This window comes from Microcaecilia unicolor, chromosome 13, assembly GCF_901765095.1.
Source record: "Microcaecilia unicolor chromosome 13, aMicUni1.1, whole genome shotgun sequence".
Lineage (NCBI taxonomy): Eukaryota > Metazoa > Chordata > Amphibia > Gymnophiona > Siphonopidae > Microcaecilia > Microcaecilia unicolor.
In genome coordinates, this window is record NC_044043.1 from 92,043,958 (window position 1) to 92,064,771 (window position 20,814).

Below are 20,814 nucleotides of genomic sequence, written 5' to 3' on the forward strand. Positions count from 1 at the left end.
AAAAAAAAAAGAGGCTTCAGGACCAAGAAAGGCTGTCACGTGACGGGGGAGAGGTGATGACGACAAAGAGTGGCTACCAGGAAGTGTAAGCTGCCTGTTCAATAATGTTAACATTATACTCCAAACTTAATTGCTGTAGGCTTAGAAATGGTCTTACAAATCCACACATTTCAGCTATCTTTAGCCCTCAAAGCTGGAAATCCCTTAGATGTTGATAAAGTGTGTGGCTGCCTTTAACAACCTATCTTTCTTTAAACAACAGTTCTTCATAGTACTCCCAGTGTAAATTGCAGGTTTTGCTCTTTGAATGCATTCACAAATTGCTTCCCCCTACCCTCCTCCTGCTGCCTCCCTCTGTTACCTGTCCACTGATATTCTTTGGTGTGATTACCTGATTATGTCTTGTAATTTGTATTTCCTACCCCTGTTATAAAAATGTAATAAAAAATTTCTATAAATGAAAATGTCAAAACATGAAAATAAATGTATTATAAAAGAAAGATCAACAAATGTGAACATACACCACTCCTCCACATATATTCAGAACTGCCTTATATTATCTGCTTGTTATATTACAATCATGTTCTATCATTATCATGTTACCCAAGATTCTTCTGTAACACTAAATGTCTAATTTCTAATATATTTCCACCAGTCATGATGTATTGTAAGCCACATTGAGCCTGCAAAAAGGTGGGAAAATGTGGGATACAAATGCAATAAATAAATAAATAAAATGCTGAGGAAAGTGAAGAGTTTTGTCCTCATAATTAGCTCTCTATGGTCTTTACAAATTTACAGACGTTACAAAATTCTGGTATCCGTTTATTGTGTAATTCACGGAAATCAGATCATACCAACAATCAACAGCATTGGGTACCTGTTGAATTTCGTATTACTTTTACATTTCTTTTTCAAGGCTTACCTTTTGGAATTCCCTCCCTTTGTCTATTAGGAATTTTCTTTAAAATTATTTAAAACTAAAGTGAAGACCTAGCTTTTACAAAAGGCTTTTGATGGTAACAATTGCAGAGACTGGAGTATAATAGCATTATCTTGAATGTATATAGTTTATTAGCACTTTCTAACAAGCAGACAGACTTACTCTCCTGTTAAGAAAGTCGCACAGCAGTACCAACACATCCCGTTCAAAGTGAATGAGCTATGTCAGCTTTATTTTTTTATTATTATTATTACATTTGTACCCCGCGCTTTCCCACATAATGCAGGCTCAATGCGGCTTACATAGTAATTTGAAATACAAAGTTAATAGAATTTTAATAAAACAGTAGAAAAGAATGTAAAGTTGGGCTTAGTAGTGTATGATAAGTTGAGCTAGATAATATATGACTAGAATAAAAGAGGGTAGACACCAACAGCCGCTAGCAAAGCTTAGTAAACGGGGGCCTTGATTACAAAGCCTCAAAAAGTCAGAAAAGATCTACAAAACTTTAATAGGAAAGATTAAGGACATACAATCCAGAACAAGCAAACATAACTAAGTGGCCCTTTTACTAAGCAGCAGTAAGCCCAACGTGGCTAGGGTTATCAGACATCCGTTTTTTACCCGGACATGTCCTCTTTTTGAGGACAAGGCCGGGCAACCGGGCGGGTTTTGCCAGCCTGCCCGTTTGTCCAGATTTGTGGACAAACGGGCAGGCGGGCCTAGGGGTGTCCTATCCTTTCCTCCCCTTACCTTACTATACTGCCCTGGTGGTCTAGTGACCTCTTCAGGGCAGGAAGGATTCCCCGAAGAGATCACTAGACCACCAGGTGGGGTGGGGTGTAAAAGGGGTGGAGCGGGACGTGTCCTCTTATTTGGAGGAGCAAATACGGTAACCCTAGCTGTGGCGGTAATTCCTTCCCCAACGCACTGCATTCCCAGCAGGGGGTTACCGCCAGGTTAACGTGGGAGCCCCCCCCCCCCCCCCCCCCGCATGGCCATGTGGTAAGTTCAGTTTTACTGCATGCCCATTTCTTTTTTCAGCCTTTTTACCAGCTGCGGTAAAAAGAGCTTCCGTTTGGCAAAAACAGCCCCTGCCGCTAGCTTAGTAAAAGGGCCCCTAAGAATTGCCATATAAATGCAACAGGGGAGGGGGAAAGGGAGAGGTGGAAAAGAGGATATAAGGCAGGAGAGCATCTGGGTGGTAACTGTTTACAACTGGCAGTCACAGCTACCCCTGGGTCAGGTAGCCTGGAAGGCTTCCTGAAAAAGCCAGGTTTTTACAGCTGCTTTAAAGCTTTTAAATGTCCGGCACAGATATTTAAGGGAAGGGAATTCCAAATAAAAGGGGCCCATATGTTTTAGTTTTGTTTTTGGATGATTGATCTGACTTTTCTTTTATGGCTTTTGGAGTTCTTTTCTTTTATGTGGATTTTGGGCTGTAAACTGCTTTTGATCTGCAGTGCGGGGGTTAAAGTTCCCCATAGTAAGTTTTAAATAAATAAAGAGCAGAAGAGCAGTGAACCTGAAAATTATAGCGATTGACCTTTCAGTCACAGACTTTATCAAGCAGTAGTGACACGCAATTAGAAAACCATTTTTAGTATCTGTCTGATAATGTGAAAAACTCCAATGATGCTGATTTTCCCTACTCATTGTGGGCCTTTTTACAAAGACGCACCAAAACGTGGCCTGTGGGTACATGTATTGGACGCGCGCTGGACCATTTCTCCAGCATGTCTAGAAAAAAAAGAAGGTTTTTTTTTTGGAGCTGGGAAATGGATGTGCGGCAAAATGAAAACCAGCACACATCTATTTACGGACTGAGCCATTAATGCCACCCATTGACTTAGCAGTAAGGGCTTACGTGTTACCCCTGCGGTAACCGTCCAGTGCGAACCAACTGCCGATTACCACCAGCAACGCCCCCGCAGTTTTCAACATGCGCCAAACTCGTTATTCCCGCCAGGTGCACATGTTGGCTGGATGGTAGTGCCAATTTGACATGTGCTACACGCGTGTAGGCCCTTACGCACCTTTTTAAAAGTGTAGCTGTCTTTGCTTGAAATATTGTGATTATATTGAGACTAGCATAGTGGTATAAATTTAAATTCCAAACCCCAAAGGCAGAGGAAGACAGGGGTTGTCCTCATCTGAACTGGGAGCGGGAAAATTAGAAAGTTGGACTGGAGTGGAATCTAGCAAACTACATATTGAAAAGGGGGTTTCCCCCCCATTTCTGCAGGCCATTGTTAAATCCATTTTTCAGAACATCTCTAATGCACACTTCCACGTATATGGGACTTCTGGGTGACTGCCCTGTAATTCTGTTTTTGTCCTTCTGTTCTTAGCGTGAATGCTGCCTTCACCATTTGCAATTGTATTTCCTTTCCAGTGATTATTTTAGGGGCCCTTTTACTAAGACTCGTAGGCGCCTATGTGCTTACAGTGCGCATCAAATTAGAACTACTGCCCGGCTACCTCATCCTTCAGGCGGAAATTCTAATTTTGACACACGTCGAAAACATGCAGCAGAAAATAATTTCTATTTTCTACCATGTGGCGCTAACTGGGTGGTAATGGGCAGTGTACGCTTGCTGACGATTACTGCCCGGTTAACGCACGAGACCTTACCGCTTAGTCAATGGATGGCAGTAAGATCTCAGGCCCAAAATGGACAAGCCCTGATTTTTATTGCCACATGTCCACTGTCAGCAAAAAAAAAAGACCTTTTTTGCAGGCACGCTGAAAAATGGACCTGCACACGTCCAATACACGAGCCTACACCAGTGCGGGCCATTTTTCGTCACCCTTTAGTAACCGAGCCCCTTAGTTTGTAAACTGCCTTGCCCTGCTTGGTTAGTTAAGGCGGTGTAGTAAATTCTCAAAAATAAATATTCTAGAACAGATTTGGGCCCCCCTTTACTAAGGCTAAACCTACACTACCCAAATTGCAAAGGATTGAAATACAAAACAACCTACGCATCCGGCTTCTCCTACATAAGCGCGCAACTATGGAATGACCTCCCAAAAGCTGTGAACACAATCCAAATACAACAACTACTATTTAACATTTCTATAATGCTACAAGGCATACGCAGCGCTGTACACCATACACAAAAAGACAGTCCCTGCTCAAAGAGCTTACAATCTAGAGGCTTGCTCACGTTTTCAGCACATGCTAAAAATTGGGCATGCGCTAAACGTTAGAGATGCCAAATCATTTCCATGGGTGTCTCTAAGGTTTAGCTTGTGCCCAATTTTAGCGCGCTAAAAATGTGAGTGCGCCTTAGTAAAAAAAAAAAAAACCCTGGCGCGCAACTCTGCTTTTATAGAATACTAGCTTAGGAGTGAATTCTATATATGATGCCAACTTCTGTTGCTGTTAACAATCTCATCCTTCCTATCTCTGATCAATTAAAGATTTTGGGTGTTATCTTTGACCGTTTTTTAACATTTGAAAGTCAAGCAACGGCGCAAACAAAGAAGATGTTCATCATGATGTGGAAGCTGAAGCGGGTACGCCACCTCTTCGCGAGGCATCTCTTTAGAAATATGATACAATCATTAGTGCTTTGTCATACTGACTACTGCAATGGTACGTTAGCAGGGTGTAAAGACTTTGTTTTGAGGAAATTACAGACTGCCCAAAATACAGCGGCAAGACTTATTCTATAATAAAACGCACCTCCAACATTCTGAAGCTGACTACATGGCTGAGGCATTCCTGCTCTCTGTAGCCATCTCCTGAATTGACATCACGTACTTCCGGGTTCGTCACAAGCAGAAGTGACCAACCACATGAGGTTTCTCGGCTTCAGAATGTTGGAGGTGCATTCTATTAAATAGGATTGGTCAGTTCCTTGAAGCACAGCCAGAGCTCAGCGTCCTGCACAGTAACGCTCAGACACCAGAGAGAGAGAGGGTGGGGCCTGACACCAGAGAGAGGGAGGGAGGGGGAGGTATCTCTGTCACACACACACTCTCTCTCTCACACACTCTCACAGTCAATGTCTTTCTCTCTCTCACTCTCACACACTGTCTCTCACACACTCTATGTCTTACACTGTATCACATTCACTCTCTATGTGTCACACAGTTACTCACACACTCTCTTGGTCTCATACACTCAGTCTCACAGAGAGTCTGTGTCTCACACACACTCTCGCACACACTGTATCTGTGTGAAATGAACTCTCTCTCACACTGTGTCTCACATACGCACTTGCACACACTCTCATTCTCACACACACACACTCTCTCTCTCACAGACACACTCGCACCCAGACTCACTCTCTCTCTCTCACACACAGTCACTCTCACATGCACTCTCTCAAACATACACACTGAGGAAAACCTTGCTAGCGCCCATTTCATTTGTGTCAGAAACGGGCCTTTTTTACTAGTCTTCAATAAAGCCCGGTTCGATAGTGCAAAGCCTCTTCTTGCTAAACTTCACTGGCTTCCAATCAAGGAGCGAATTGTATTCAAGGTTTGCACCATGGTACATAAAATCATCAACTGGACTGTACCAAGTTACATGCTGAACATGATCGACTTGCCTGCCAGGAATGCTGACCCAACATCTCGATTATATCTCACCTTGCATTACCCAAGCTGGAAAGGATGTAAGCATGGCTCTCTTCAGGCGTCAAGCTTTCCCTTCATCAGTGCGCACAACTGGAATGCACTTCCCAGAGCCATAACCAGTCTGAGTGACTACCTTCTCTTTCGCAAGGCACTAAAAACGCATCTGTTTGCAAAAGCATTTTCTACAGGACTTATGTAGGACTGCATGTTTGTGGGAATAATGTGGGGTTTAAATACATTGATAAATAAATAAATGAGCCTCAAAAAACCAGTATTGTATAAACTGTGCATAAAGTTAGGCGCGGTTTATAGAATGGTGCTTATGCCTAGGAATCGCGGATAACTGTAGGAATGACCCTTTGCACCAATTGAAATGTGGTGCAAATGCACGTGCCTAAATTCGGCATGTATCCCCCATTCATGTGAATGTTAGGAACGGCCCCATTCTGCCCATGACCCTCTCGTTTCTGCAACCCCTTTTCACGTAAAATTTAGGCACATATATTTCAATTAAATCTAATTAGTGGTAATAATTGGTTGTTAGCAAGCCAATTTTTCATCACTAATTAGCTCATTATTCAATTAAATTGTGCACAACATTTTTAGCGACTTGTATACAATTTGGGGGTTAGTGCTCAGTTTTTTTGGTGCCGAACTATTAGTGATGTATATAGAATTTACCTCTCTGTTGGGGGTTGCCCTTGGGGTCAGCTATCCTGAAATACTAGCTGTAATGCTTTATACCTCTACCTCTCTTCAAATGGAGGACTAGCTTAGTGGTTAGTGCAAGATCCTGGGGGACTGAGTTCAATTCACACTGCAACTCCTTGTGATTCTGGGCAAGTCACTTAACCCTCCGTTGCCGCTGGTACAAAATAAGTACCTGAATATATGTAAACTGCTTTGAATGTATTTGCAAAAAATGAAGTCCCGTTTCCCTTTCCCTATTTGAGATTCTAGATGGAATGTTGCAAGTGGAGGAGTAGCCAGTGGTTAGTGCAGTGGACTTTGATCCTGGGGAACTGGGTTCAATTCCCACTGCAGCTCCTTGTGACTTTGGGCAAGTCACTTAACCCTCCATTGCCCCTGGTGCAAAATAAGTACCTGAATATATGTAAACTGCTTTGAATGTATTTGCAAAAAATGAAGTCCCGTTTCCCTTTCCCTATTTGAGATTCTAGATGGAATGTTGCAAGTGGAGGAGTAGCCAGTGGTTAGTGCAGTGGACTTTGATTCTGGGGAACTGGGTTCGATTCCCACTGCAGCTCCTTGTGACTTTGGGCAAGTCACTTAACCCTCCATTGCCCCTGGTGCAAAATAAGTACCTGAATATATGTAAACTGCTTTGAATGTATTTGCAAAAAATGAAGTCCCGTTTCCCTTTCCCTATTTGAGATTCTAGATGGAATGTTGCAAGTGGAGGAGTAGCCTAGTGGTTAGTGCAATGGACTTTAAGCCATTGTGACATCACTGATGAGATTGGCTCTTATTGGTGGAATGAGTGGAGGAGTAGCCTAGTGGTTAGTGCAGTGGACTTTGATCCTGGGGAACTGAGTTCGATTCCCACTGCAGCTCCTTGTGACTCTGGGCAAGTCACTTAACCCTCCATTGCCCCTGGTACAAAATAAGTACCTGAATATATGTAAACCGCTTTGAATATAGTTGCAAAAACCTCAGAAAGGCAGTATATCAAGTCCCATTTCCCTTTCCCTTATGACATCACAATATCAGAAGTGAGCCAAGTATCAGGCAATCAAGCCATTGTGTGACATCACTGATGAGGTTGGCTCTTATTGGTAGAATGAGTGGAGGAGTAGCCTAGTGGTTAGTGCAATGGACTTTAAGCCATTGTGACATCACTGATGAGGTTGGCTCTTATTGGTGGAATGAGTTGAGGAGTAGCCTAGTGGTTAGTGCAGTGGACCCCTTGATCCTGGGGAACTGAGTTCGATTCCCACTGCAGCTCCTTGTGACTCTGGGCAAGTCACTTAACCCTCCATTGCCCCTGGTACAAAATAAGTACCTGAATATATGTAAACCGCTTTGAATGTAGTTGCAAAATACCACAGAAAGGCGGTATATCAGTTCTCTTTCCCTCCTTCTGTGTTTTGAACATATACCTGTCCTGTCATTTGCAGGTGTTCTATTTCTTATATCTTTTACATTTTTTTTTTAAATTGTACAATGCTTAGATTCACCATGTGCAGTTTATGTGGTATAACAAGCTTAAATAAACATAAACACATTTCCAAAACTTGGCTAATTCTGCTTACCAGGGGGAGAATTTTCAAAGGGTTTAGCTGGCTAACTGTGGGCATTAGCCACGTAAGCCTCTGTTTTTACATATTTTCCCTCTCTCAGTGGATAAATTTAGGAGCCTAGTTTTGATGAATTTATCTCCTAGGACTTATTTTCAGCGTTAGCCAGATTACTTGAATGTCCAACTTTAGAGGAAAAAAATCAAGTACATACACACATCTAGCTGGTCAAATGTTGGCACATCAGATTGCCGGTTATTTTTAAGTGCAATCTAGCCAGCTAGGTTAAAACTAAGAGAGGTGCCTAACAGTGCTATGAAATCTATGTTATGTGTCAATGTGAATCTCTTCATAAAGGTGGTTAATAAATCCCAATAAGCAATAAATAAATAAAAATACGTTTCTTTTTTTTTTTGTATCTGCTAACTGGGAATAGTTCAAAGGTGTACACTAGGTGGCGCCAGTCAACCATATTTTGTAATCTCCAGTTCTCCAGGTTTGTCCAGAGAACATGAGGAGTCTGGTTGTGCAAGGGAGACTTTCCAAGCAGCACACAGGGGTCCTTTTACCTAGCTGCAGTAAAAAGGGCCCTGTACTCGCGGCAGGGGCTGTTTTTGCAGCATGCCGCGGCCCTTTTTACTGCAGCAGGTAAAAAAGGCTAAAAGTATCCATGGCCATGTGATAAGATTGCTCTTATCGCGTGGCCTTGCAAGGGGGAGCACTTACCGCCACCCATTGAGGTGGTGGTAAGGGCTCTCGGGCTAAGCCAGTGGTAACAGGGTAGCGTGTGGCGCTGCCAGATTACCGCCGGGTTAGCATTGTGCTAGAAATTACAGCCCTATTTCCACAGCACAGGAAATAGCACATGCTGGGACCAGGGGCATAGCCAGACTTCGGCGGGAGGGGGGTCCAGAGAGGTGAGGGGGCACATTTTAGCCCCCCCGGTGCTGCCAACCCCCCCTCCCCGCCATTGCCGACCCCGCCGCTGCCACCACCAACAACTTTGACCTCCTGCCGACGACCTTCTCGACCCCCCTCTCGCCGCCAACCCCCCATCACCTACCTTTGCTGGCAGGGGACCCAACCCCCGCCAGCCGAGGTCCTCTTCTTCCAGCAAGTACGTACAGGAAGTCAGAAACAGAAGGAACCCTTTTGCGGGAAGAAGAGAACCTCGGCTGGCGGGGGTTGGGGTCCCCCTCCAGCAAGGGCAGGCGATGGCAGGAGGGGGGGGTCGAGAGGGTCGTCGGCAGAGGGGTCCAGGGCCAAATCCCACGTAGCTATGCCACTGGCTGGGACTGGAACTATCACCGGTGCATCGGGTGCATTGGGCCACTGGTAGCTCCAGATTAGTGTGCAGGAAGCCTGCGTTGGGCTTACCAGCACTTTGTAAAAGGGCCCCTCAGCGAATGGCATGTGTAATGCCATCTTCAGTTTTGTATTGGATTCCGATCCAGGCTAATCAAAGTCCAGTAACCAGCTTGGCACACATGCAATTATCAGTTCAGCTCTGCTCACAGACTGGGCCAGATTCTATAAATAGCACAGGAAATTTGGCTTCGATAAAGTTCAGCACTCAACGCTAGTTCTATAAAGAGCACTCTTGGAGCAGTACAGATAGGGGAAAGGGGAAATGGGACTTGATATACCACCTTTCTGAGGTTTTTGCAACTACATTCAAAGCGGTTTACATATATTCAGGTACTTATTTTGTACCAGGGGCAATGGAGGGTTAAGTGACTTGCCCAGAGTCACAAGGAGCTGCCTGTGCCTGCAGTGGGAATCGAACCCAGTTCCCCAGGACCAAAGTCCACCACTCTAACCACTAGGCCACTCCTCCACTCATTCCACCAATAAGAGCCAACCTCATCAGTGATGTCACAATGGCTTGATTGCCTGATACTTGGCTCACTTCTGATATTGTGATGTCATAAGGGAAAGGGAAATGGGACTTGATATACTGTCTTTCTGAGGTTTTTGCTATTATATTGAAAGCAGTTTACTTAGTATATACAGGTACTTATTTGTATCTGGGGCAATGGAGGGTTAAGTGACTTGCCCACAGTCACCAGGAGCTGCAGTGGGAATCAAACTCAGTTCCCCAGGATCAGAGTCCACTGCACTAACCACTAGGCTTCTCCTCCACTCAACTAAATAAGTGGCACCATGCAAACATCTGGCTTAAGGTTATCTGGATAATTTTAACTCTAGCACTTTGCCAGTTTTATTCAGTAGTGACATTCACCCAATTCAGGGACCCTTTTACTAAGCCGTGGCAAAAAGTGGCCTGCGACAGTGACAGCGCATCTTTTGGGCGCACACCGAGCCAGTTTTTACCACCACCTAGAAAAAGAGCCCTTTTTTAAGGGGGGGCTGGAAATGGACGTGTGGCAAAATAAAAACCAACGTGCGTCCATTTTCGGCCAGAGACCTTAATGCCACCCGTTGACTTAGCGGTAAGGTCTCATGCGCTACTACCCACTGCCCTTTACTGGTGGGTAAGCGCCACGTGGTAGAAAATAGAAAATATTTTCTACCATGTGTTTTTGGTGAGCACCAAAAATTCTGAATTACCGCCCAGGGCAATCTGGGAAGGATAGCACTAAGTCCAAGAAAGCTTTTTTATTTTGGAAGTGTAGCAAAGTGAAAAAATTAATGAGAGAGTTCATTTTTCTTCTGTTTCATTAAAAAAAAAAAAAAAAAGTAGGACATTTTCTTGCAATTTCCTGTTTCATTTCAAGTATTGGTACTGTGGAATACAAAAGGCCAGTCTCCTCAGGTCAGTTTTACATGCTTACTCTGCAAGGTGATGCACATTGGAAAGAATAATCCAAATCATAGTTACCTGATGCTAGGGTCCACCTTGGGGGGTCAGCACCCAAGAAAAAGATCTTGGTGTCGTTGTAGATCATACACTGATATCTTCTGCTCAGTGTGCAGTGGCGGCCAAAAAAGCAAGCAGGATGCTTGGAATTATCAGGAAAGGGATGGTGAATAAGACCAAAAATACATGAATGCCTTTGTATTTTATTTATTTATTGCATTTGTATCCCACATTTTCCCACCTTTTTGCAGGCTCAATGTGGCTTACAATGTATCATTCTTGGTGGTAATAGATTAGAACGTAATCACTTATTGTTACATAGAGATGTGGAATAACATATTAGAAGTTTAAAGCAAGCAGATATAAAAATAGTTCTGAATAAAGGCGAGGGAGATTGGGTGGCAGAGCAGGTGGGGGGAAGAGGGGTTGGTGGTTCGGAGGCGAGAATAGGGGAGGGCAGACTTATATGGTCTGTGCCAGAGCCGGTGATGGGAGGCGGGACAGGTGGTTGGGAGGCGGGAAAAACTGCTGGGCAGACTTATACGGTCTGTGCCCTGAGAAAGACAGGTACAAATCAAGGTAAGGTATACACATAAGTTTATCTTGGGCAGACTGGATGGACCATGCAGGTCTTTTTCTGCCATCATCTACTACGTTACTATGTTACTATGTATTTGTTATTCTGTGTAGTATGCCTTTTTAAAAAGATGGGTCTTCAGTGATGTTCGAAAGTTTGTTAGTTCGTGGATCCTTCTCAGGTTGTGCGGCTCATGGTGTGACCGCACCTTGAGTATTGCTTTCAGCTCTGGTCGCCATATCTCAAAAAAAAATAGCGGAATTAGAAAAGGTTCAAAGAAGACCGACGAAAATGATAAAGGAGATAGAACTCCTCTCTTATGAGGAAAGGCTAAAAAGGTTAGGGCTCTTCAGCTTGGAAAAGAGACGGGTGAGGGGAGATATGATTGAGGTCTACAAAATCCTGAGTGGTATAGAACAAATAGAGGTAAATCAATTTTTTACTTATTCCAAAACTACAAAGACTAGAAAACACTCAAGGAAGATACGTGGAAATACTTTTAAAACAAATAGGAGGAAATATTGTTTCACTCAACGAATAGTAAAGCTCTGGAACGCTTTGCCGCAGGATGTGGTAACAGCGGTTACCGTATCTGGGTTTAAAAAAGGTTTGGACAAATTCCTGGAGGAAAAGTCCATAGTCTGCTATTGAGACAGACATGGGGAAGCAACTGCTTGCCCCGGGATTGGTTGCATTGAACGTTGCTGCTAATTGGGTTTCTGCCAGGTATTTGTGACTAGGTTAGATGGACCATTGGTCTGACCCAGTATGGCTGCTCTTATGTAATAAGAAGTATATATTTTTACTGATTTTGTCTTCTCTTCAATGGGTTAATCTTTTGCATCAATGGTATCTCCGTGATGTCGATCAAAGAGGAATTGTGGGAAATTGCAAGTGTCAATGGCTTCCCGAGCCGGGGCTGTCCATTCACAAAAGAGAGCGTAGACATTATCTGCCCCTGCACTTTGAAGTCAGCAAAAGTAAAGCTTTGAAGTTTCTTTTCATATGTTTTATAGTTTTTCAGTTATTTCAAGAATTTCCTGTTGCTTGACTTGGTATGCTTGAAGGGCAGTGCTTTTATGTTAGACTAGTAAAAAAAAGGCCCGTTTCTGAAAGAAATGAAACGGGCGCTAGCAAGGTTTTCCTCGGAGTGTGTATCTTTGAGAGAGAGTGTGTGTGAGAGAGTGAATGTGCGAGTGTGTGTTTTATAGTTTTTCAGTTATTTCAAGAATTTCCTGTTGCTTGACTTGGTATGCTTGAAGGGTAGTGTTTTTATGTTAGATGCTTATGGGTTGGTATGTTACAATACTCTGTTACAGCTTTTAATCCTATGGTCTGTGAAGAACCTCAGGGTATGGCAGCTCACACAAGCTGAGGCTTCCTTGCCTATATGTGTTGTGTCGGTTGCTGGGTAAGAAATCTTTTTCAGATATGTTTTTGTTCTTGGTTATTTGCTTTTGGTTTTCTCTTTTTTTTTTTTTTTTTCTCTTTTTTTTTTCTTTCCCTCTACTTCTCAGGATTTGAATCTCTGCTTTTAGGTTGTATGTTTTAGACTGTCATTTTATGAAGTCTTGTTTTTGTCATGCCAGGTTTTTATCGATTTCTACTTGCTTGTATTTAGATGTGTTTTATTATATTACGTACATAATATTGAGGGGAATTGCTGGAAAAGGATGAATGAAGAGGGCAGGGGACAGATGGGCATGGATTGGGAGGGCAGGGCTCACACTCTCTCTCTCATATACAATGAGGCATATTTTCAAAGCACTTTGGGAGGCTAAGTTCCATAGGTTTCTATGGAACTTTGGGAGGCTAAGTTCTTTGAAAATGAGCCTCAATGTCTTTCTGACTCTCACTCTCACACACTCTGTCTCACACTGTATCACATTCACGCTCTATGTGCCACACAGTCACTCACACACTCGCTTGGTCTCATACACTCACTCTCACAGAGAATCTGTGTCTCACACACACTCTCTCTCTCGCCCACACACACACACTCTCTCTCACACTGTCTCACATACACACTTGCACACACTCTCATTCTCACACACACACTCTCTCACAAACACACTCACACCCAGACTCACTCTCTCACACACACACACTCACACTTTCACTTTGACTCTCAAACAGTCACTCGCACATACACTCTCCCAAACATACACACTCCCAGGAAAACCTTGCTAGCGCCCGTTTCATTTGTGTCAGAAACGGGCCTTTTTTACTAGTAATATTATGTTTCTTTCATCAATAAATGGCATGTAAAAATGTACCCTTATTTAATTGCTCCTGTTTGTATTTAATTGGCCTGTTTGTAGCTATTGTTTCTACCCCTTGTTTCCTTTGTTTAAACTTTCATTCTCAGCCACTAATCTGAATTTTTCTTTTCCAAGTTTGCTGGTGATGCTGAGGCCCATGCATAAAGAAACTTCTCCAACCAAACTAATTTAACATTCAGTGGTATAAAAGATTGATAGAATGAGAGGGAAGGGAGAAGCACAGCGAGGGGGAAAGAGATTGAACAACTCTCCGATTAGTCTGCAGAAGGAAAATCTGTTCTTTCCTGTAATTGAAGGCTGTGCTCCTAACTTTTATTTTTGAGTCAGTCATTGCTTTCTTATTCACAGCTGGATCAGCAAGAATGGACACGTTGTCATCTATTTAGCTAATATCTAAGCTTCCAGTAATCACATTCTCCCACTAATGCCCAGTTGCCTGGCAGAACAGCGATCCTGCTGGGGACAACTGTGGGTGGAAGAAACACTCAGAGCAAAGATGGACTTTTTTTTTTTCTGTTGTGGGTGATACTAATTTGGCTTTGCTGGTATAGTTAACATACAGTTCTGATGCTCCCTTGGAAAAAAAGAGTGTTTAAAAACAACAAATGAACATTTAAAAAGGAATTTCCTAATCTTAAATCATATGAATTGCTTCTTCCATTAATCTGTATCAAGCCAACACCATAAGAATGAAAATCCCAAAAGAGGAAGAAATGTTGTGGTTTGATTTTTGTTTTTTAGGGGTCCTTTTACTAAGCCGCGTGTCTACGCGTGCCCAACACACGCCAAAATGGAGTTACCATCCGGCTACCGTGTGATTCTTAAGGTAATTTCATTTTTGGAGCACGTCCAATGCGCATGTCCGAAAAATAATTTTTATTTTGGATGCGCGCCAATCGGATTTTACCCAATCCATTACTCTAGGTCCCACACCAAGCGCACTCAATTTATCAGTCGCCTGTGCGGAACCGTGTCAAAGGCTTTGCTGAAATCCAAGTATACCACGTCAAGCGCCCTTCCCACATCCAATTATTTGGTCACCCAGTCGAAGAAGACAGTCAGATTCGTCTGACACGACCTGTCACTGGTGAAGCCATGCTGCCTCGGGTCCCGCATTCCATGTAGTTCAAGAAATGTCACAATCCTCCTCTTTAGAAGCGTTTCCATTAGCTTCCTCACCACCGAGGTCAGACTGACAGGTCTGTAATTCCCAACCTCCTCCTTACTTCCAACTCTTGTGCAAAGGAACCACATCTGCCCTTCTCCAGTCCACCGGCACCACCCCAGTTTCTAAGGAAGCATTGAAGAGGTCCGTCAGCGGAGCCGACAGAACTTCTCCAAGTTCCTTAAGCACCCTCTGGTGTATCCCATCAGGCCCCATCACTCTGTCTACTTTTAGTTTGGCAAGCCCCTCACGAACACAGTCCTCCGTAAACGGGTCTTGGTCTACCTTACCTCCATCCCCTTTAGCCTTTGCTTTCTGCAGCCCTACCCCCCCCCCCCCCCCCCCCCCCCATTTTTCATTCGTGAACACCGAGCTAAAATAATCATTAAGCAGTTCAGCTTTATCCTTATCATCTTCCACATATTTCTCACCCTCAGCTTTGAGCCTCAATGCTATTATGGCACTTCCTCTTGCCACTTACATATCTGAAAAAGGTCTTGTCCCTCAATTTTACCATATTAGCTATCTTTTCGTCCATTTGCCGCTTCGCTTTCCTGATAGCTTTTCCAGCTTCTCTTCGCTTATTTAGGTATTCTCTCCTGTCTTCATCTTTCTGAGTCGTCTTATAACATGCAAAGGCTAGCCTCCTTACCCTTATCTTTTCAGCTAGTACATTCAAGTACCAGAGAGGCCTTCTTTTCCTCTTACTTTTATGTACTTTTCTAACATAAAGGTTAGTCGCCTTTAATATAGCTCCTTTCAGTCTCATCCATTGCTGTTCTACATCCTTCAGCTGTTCCCATCCCGCTAACTGTTCCTTGAGAAATCCCCCCATCTCGGCAAAGTAAGTTCCTTTGAAATCCAGGACCTTCAATCTCGAGTGAGCCCTCTCTTCTGTTTTAATATTGAACCATACCATACGATGATCACTAGATGCCAAATGGTCCACCACCTTGACGTCAAAAATGTACTCTCCATTCGTAAGCACCAGGTCCACAGCAGCTCCATCCCGCGTCGGTTCTGTCACCAACTGCCGGAACAATTCTTCCTGTAGGGAATCTAAGATCTCTTTGCTTCTAGATGACCCCGCAGCCGGGACACCCCAATCAACATCCGGCACATTGAAGTCACCTATCAGTTGTACTTCCCCTTTCCTAGCTATCTTGCGGATGTCTTCCATTAAGTCCCTGTCCATTTCCTCCGACTGTGAGGGTGGTCTGTATATCACTCCGATATAGATACATTTTCCTTTCCCTCTTTCCAGTTTAACCCACAGCGCTTCTTCCATACCCCACACGTCCTGCAGTTCTGTCACTTGGATGTCATTCTTAGCATATAATGCCACACCTCCACCCTTTTTTTCCTACTCTGTCCTTCCTGAATAGATTATAGCCAGGTATAGCAACGTCCCAGTCATGGTTCTCCGTGAACCACGTCTCCGTGACCGCCACTAAATCCAAGTCCGCTTCCAACATTGTAGCCTCAAGTTCTAGAAGTTTGTTTCCCATACTATGGGCATTGGTATACAAGGCTCTCCAGATTTTACTCTTTTTATTCCCTTCTATAGAGGCATTAGATGTCCTACCTTCCTTGAGGTTAATTATGGCTTCGCGGCCTTTTATACCCGTCCCCATCAATTTTAGTTTAAAGCCCTCTTTAGTACTTTAACCAGCCTGATGCTGAAGACACTCCTTCCCATTCTACATGGAATGTTGCTAGTGGAGAAGTAGCCTAGTGGTTAGCGCCCTGGACTGGGGAATTGAGTTCAATTCCCACTGCAGCTCCTTAACTCTCTATTGAGAGTAGTATAGAAGGGGGGCTATACTGCTCTCTGTAAATTACATATGATTCAAGATAGGTTTGATACTGCTACTTTTCATGCTCTGATACATGCATTGTTTATGTCAGTTGGATTATGGTAATGTGGTTTTGGCAGAGGTAGTAAAGGACAATCTTAAAAAGTTTCACGTGCCGCAGAATACCGCAATTCATCTTTTGGCTCGCAAACATCATTTTGACCACGTTAAACCTCTTTATTATAATTTTCTTTGGTTTGTTGGTCCAATTTCAGATTTTGTTCAACATCCTAGTTCTAACTCACGGGGCCTATTTCGAGAGAGTGCCCCACAATTAGTTATTTCCTATATTCCAGGTCGATCTTTGTGTTCGGGAAATAGAACTCAACTAGGACCCACTTAGAGTCCACGAGAACAAGTGTTCTGTTTTTTTCTTTCATTTGGCACCGGTGTTGTGGAATGCTCTGCCACAATTATTGCGGGAAGAGGCATCTCTGTGCCGGTTTAAACATCTTTTAAAGGTCCATTATTTTACTTTATTGTATGGGTCTTCCGCTTCCTCATAAGTCATAGGTTAGGTTGATTCACAGGTTCCTATTTCATGAAGTCGTAAGGTCATTGAATGTGCTTTGGATGGGTGTGCTTTCCTTTTTTGATTGGAGTTCTTTTCTGATTTTAATTTATATATTTTCTGTGACCTCTCCCCCCCCCCTGCATTTAAATATATGCACTTTGGGCATATCATTTATACCATAGCACGTATAAGTATATATTTACCCGATGAAGGGGCCCTTTTACAAAGGCAAGCTAGCACTTTTAGCACACACTAAAAATAAGGATATGCTATGCTAGAGACACCCATATATTCCAAAAATGCTAGCACATCTTTGTAAAAGGACCCCTAAAGGGAATTGATAGACCGTCTTTCTGTGGTTACAATCAAAGCAGTTTACATATTGGATACAGGTACTTATTTATACCTGGGGCAATAGAGAGTTAAGGAGCTGCAGTGGGAATTGAACCCAATTCCCCAGTCCAGGGTGCTAACCACTAGGCTACTTCTCCACTAGCAACATTCCATGTAGAATCTCAAATAGGGAAATGGGACTTGATATACTGCCTTTCTATGGTTTTTGCAACTACATTCAAAGCAGTTTACATAGTATACACAGATACTTATTTGTACCTGGGGCAATGGAGGATTAAGTGACTTGCCCAAAGAGCTGCAGTGGGAATCAAACCCAGTTCCCCAGGATCAAAGTCATCTGCCATAACTACTCCTCTACTGCACCCCCCAAGTTTTAGTAGGCGCTCAGGGGCCCTTTTACAAAGGCACAGTAGGCTCTATGCACGTGCAGCACACGCCAAAATGAGACTACCTCCAGGCTAGCACGCCCCATGGTGGTAATTTCAGATTTGGCGTTGCGCCCGTACCGCTGGGACAAATTATTTTTTTATTTCCTGCCACACCCAGCATTTCTGGTGTTAGTTAGCAGTTGGCATACGCTGACCGGTCACCATGTGCGTAGCACGTCAGCCCTTATTGCTAGATCCTTGGGTGGCGTTAAGGGCTCAGGCCCTAAACAGGTTCGCACTGGTTTCAATTTTACCACAGTCCCTTTTTCTCGGCCCATTGAAAAAAAGCCCTTTTTCCCAGATACGGTAAAACCTGGCCCAGCGCAGACCAAAAGCACGCACCCACACGACCACAAGCCACAAAAAGGACCCCTAAAGTTATAGAACGAGGAGGAAAGGGCAGCGTCCTGTTCTTGGAGGACCCCTTTTACAGAGCGACAGGAAGCTCAATGCAGGCTTACCGCTCACTCTTCTGTGACTACCGCCGGCCCAACATGGCCGCCGGCAGTAGTCCCGCCCTAAGCACACGCCATTTCCAGGGGAAAAAGAACCCCTCCTCCCACAGCTTGCGTGGAAATAACCCGGCCTTGATCGGGCATCACTGGGTGCTGCCCAGTTACCGCTGGGCTAGTGCGGGAGCCCTTATCGCCACCTTAGTGGTTGGCAGTCAGGGCTCCCTGACACATGGCCATGCAGTAAGAGTTATCTCACCACATGGCCATTTCGTGTGTGTGTGGGGGGGGGGGGGGAATTTCAACCAGCTGTGGAAAAACCGTCCCTGGTGCACGGGGAAAAACGTCCCCTTTTCCCCGCAGCTTGATAAAAAGACTCCTGTGTCTTTAGTAATATATGCTTTTTGTCAGCTTATTGTTTAGGATTTTTATATTGGGGGTTTGGGCAATAAGATTTAGGTAGTTGACACTGATTTGTTTAGCTATGAAAAAGCTTTGTACAAAGTTGCAAATGATGTCTTCATGGCAGGATTCCAGGACTAGTAGGCACCGAACTTGTTACTGTGTTAAGACAAGATTATCTGATTGCTATTCCACTCAGAGGTTCAGTTGAATACATTGAAAATATTAGAACTGTATAACTGAGGCTTAAAATGCCAGGTAGGTAGGATGCAAAACAATTTTGTTGCAGGACTGGATATTAGAACATAATCTTGTGTTGTTGTATTTTACAGAGTCCTGGGTGTCTGAAGATCATTGAAGCATGAGTTCTATAGCTGTAGGTCACAACATATTTTTTTAATAACACAGGGCATTTTTTTCTATAAAACACAGCCTACAGATGGGGGGGGGGGGGAACCCCAACAAAGTGGGGAAAAAGGCCAAAAAAGAGGGTCATTTATTTATTTATTTATTACATTTGCATCCCACATTTTCCCACTTATTTGCAGGCTCAATGTGGCTTACATGGTACTGGAGAAGCGTTTGCTGACTCCGATGTGAACAAATACATAGAGAGTAGGGGTAAGATCCTCCTCTCATTCTCCCTGTCTCCTCAGCTCGAAACCTTGGGGTCATCTTTGACTCTTCTCTCTCCTTCTCTGCTCATATCCAGCAGATTGCCAAGACCTGTCGTTTCTTTCTTTACAACATCCGTAAAATCCGCCCCTTTCTTTCCGAGCACTCTACCAAAACCCTCATCCACACCCTTGTCACCTCTCGTTTAGACTACTGCAATCTGCTTCTTGCTGGCCTCCCACTTAGTCACCTCTCCCCTCTCCAGTCGGTTCAAAACTCTGCTGCCCGTCTCATCTTCCACCAGGGTCGCTTTACTCATACTACCCCTCTCCTCAAGACCCTTCACTGGCTCCCTATCCGTTTTCGCATCCTGTTCAAACTTCTTCTACTAACCTATAAATGTACTCACTCTGCTGCTCCCCAGTATCTCTCCACACTCGTCCTTCCCTACACCCCTTCCCGTGCACTCCGCTCCATGGATAAATCCTTCTTATCTGTTCCCTTCTCCACGACTGCCAACTCCAGACTTCGCGCCTTCTGTCTCGCTGCACCCTACGCCTGGAATAAACTTCCTGAGCCCCTACGTCTTGCCCCATCCTTGGCCACCTTTAAATCTAGACTGAAAGCCCACCTCTTTAACATTGCTTTTGACTCGTAACCACTTGTAACCACTCGCCTCCACCTACCCTCCTCTCTTCCTTCCCGTTCACATTAATTGATTTGATTTGCTTACTTTATTTATTTTTTTGTCTATTAGATTGTAAGCTCTTTGAGCAGGGACTGTCTTTCTTCTATGTTTGTGCAGCGCTGCGTATGCTTTGTAGCGCTATAGAAATGCTAAATAGTAGTAGTAGTAGTAGTAGTAGTAGTAACTTTATCTGGCACAGTCACATTAGGGAATCATATGGCAGTAGAGTTGTGCTGGGTCCATAGCGTACTTCAGTTCGTTGTGTTACCGAGATCAGGTATTTAAGTTGGATCGGTAGGGTATGCCTTTTTTAACAGGTTAGTTTTTAGAGTTTTCCGAAAGTTTAGGTGGTTGTACATCGTTTTTAAGGCTTTTGGTAATGCGTTCCATAGTTGTGTGCTGATGTAGGAAAAACTGGATGCATAAGTTGCAGGCCTTTGCAGCTTGGGTAGTGCAGATTTAGATATGTTCTTGATGATTCAAATGTGTTTCTAGTTGGTAGGTCGATTAAATCTGTCATGTATCCCAGGGCTTCCCCATAGATAATTTTGTGAACCCAGGTACAGATTTTGAATGCAATGCGTTATTTGATTGGGAGCCAGTGTAGTTTTTCGCGGAGGGGTTTTGCGCTTTCAAATCGCGTTTTTCCAAATATAAGCCTGGCTGCCGTGTTTTGAGCGGTCTGAAGTTTCTTTAAGATTTGTTCTTTGCATCCCGCGTAGATTTCATTACAGTAGTCTGCGTGGCTTAGTACCATTGATTGTATCAAGTTGCGAAATGTTTCCCTCAGGAAGAATGGTTTCACTCGTTTGAGCTTTCACATTGAGTGGAACATTTTCTTTGTCATGGATTTCACTTGGCTCTCTAGT

General features: G+C 43.7%; 1 protein-coding gene across 1 annotated transcript in view; it reads left to right on the top strand.

Moving 5' to 3' along the window:
• Positions 1-3: 3 nt before the first annotated feature.
• Positions 4-20,814, top strand: part of TMCO4 (transmembrane and coiled-coil domains 4) — a 231,302-nt gene continuing 210,491 nt past the window's right edge. The window contains exon 1 of the mRNA XM_030186267.1: positions 4-85. The gene's annotated coding sequence lies outside the window, so the exon portion shown is untranslated. The remainder of the gene's footprint in view (positions 86-20,814) is intronic.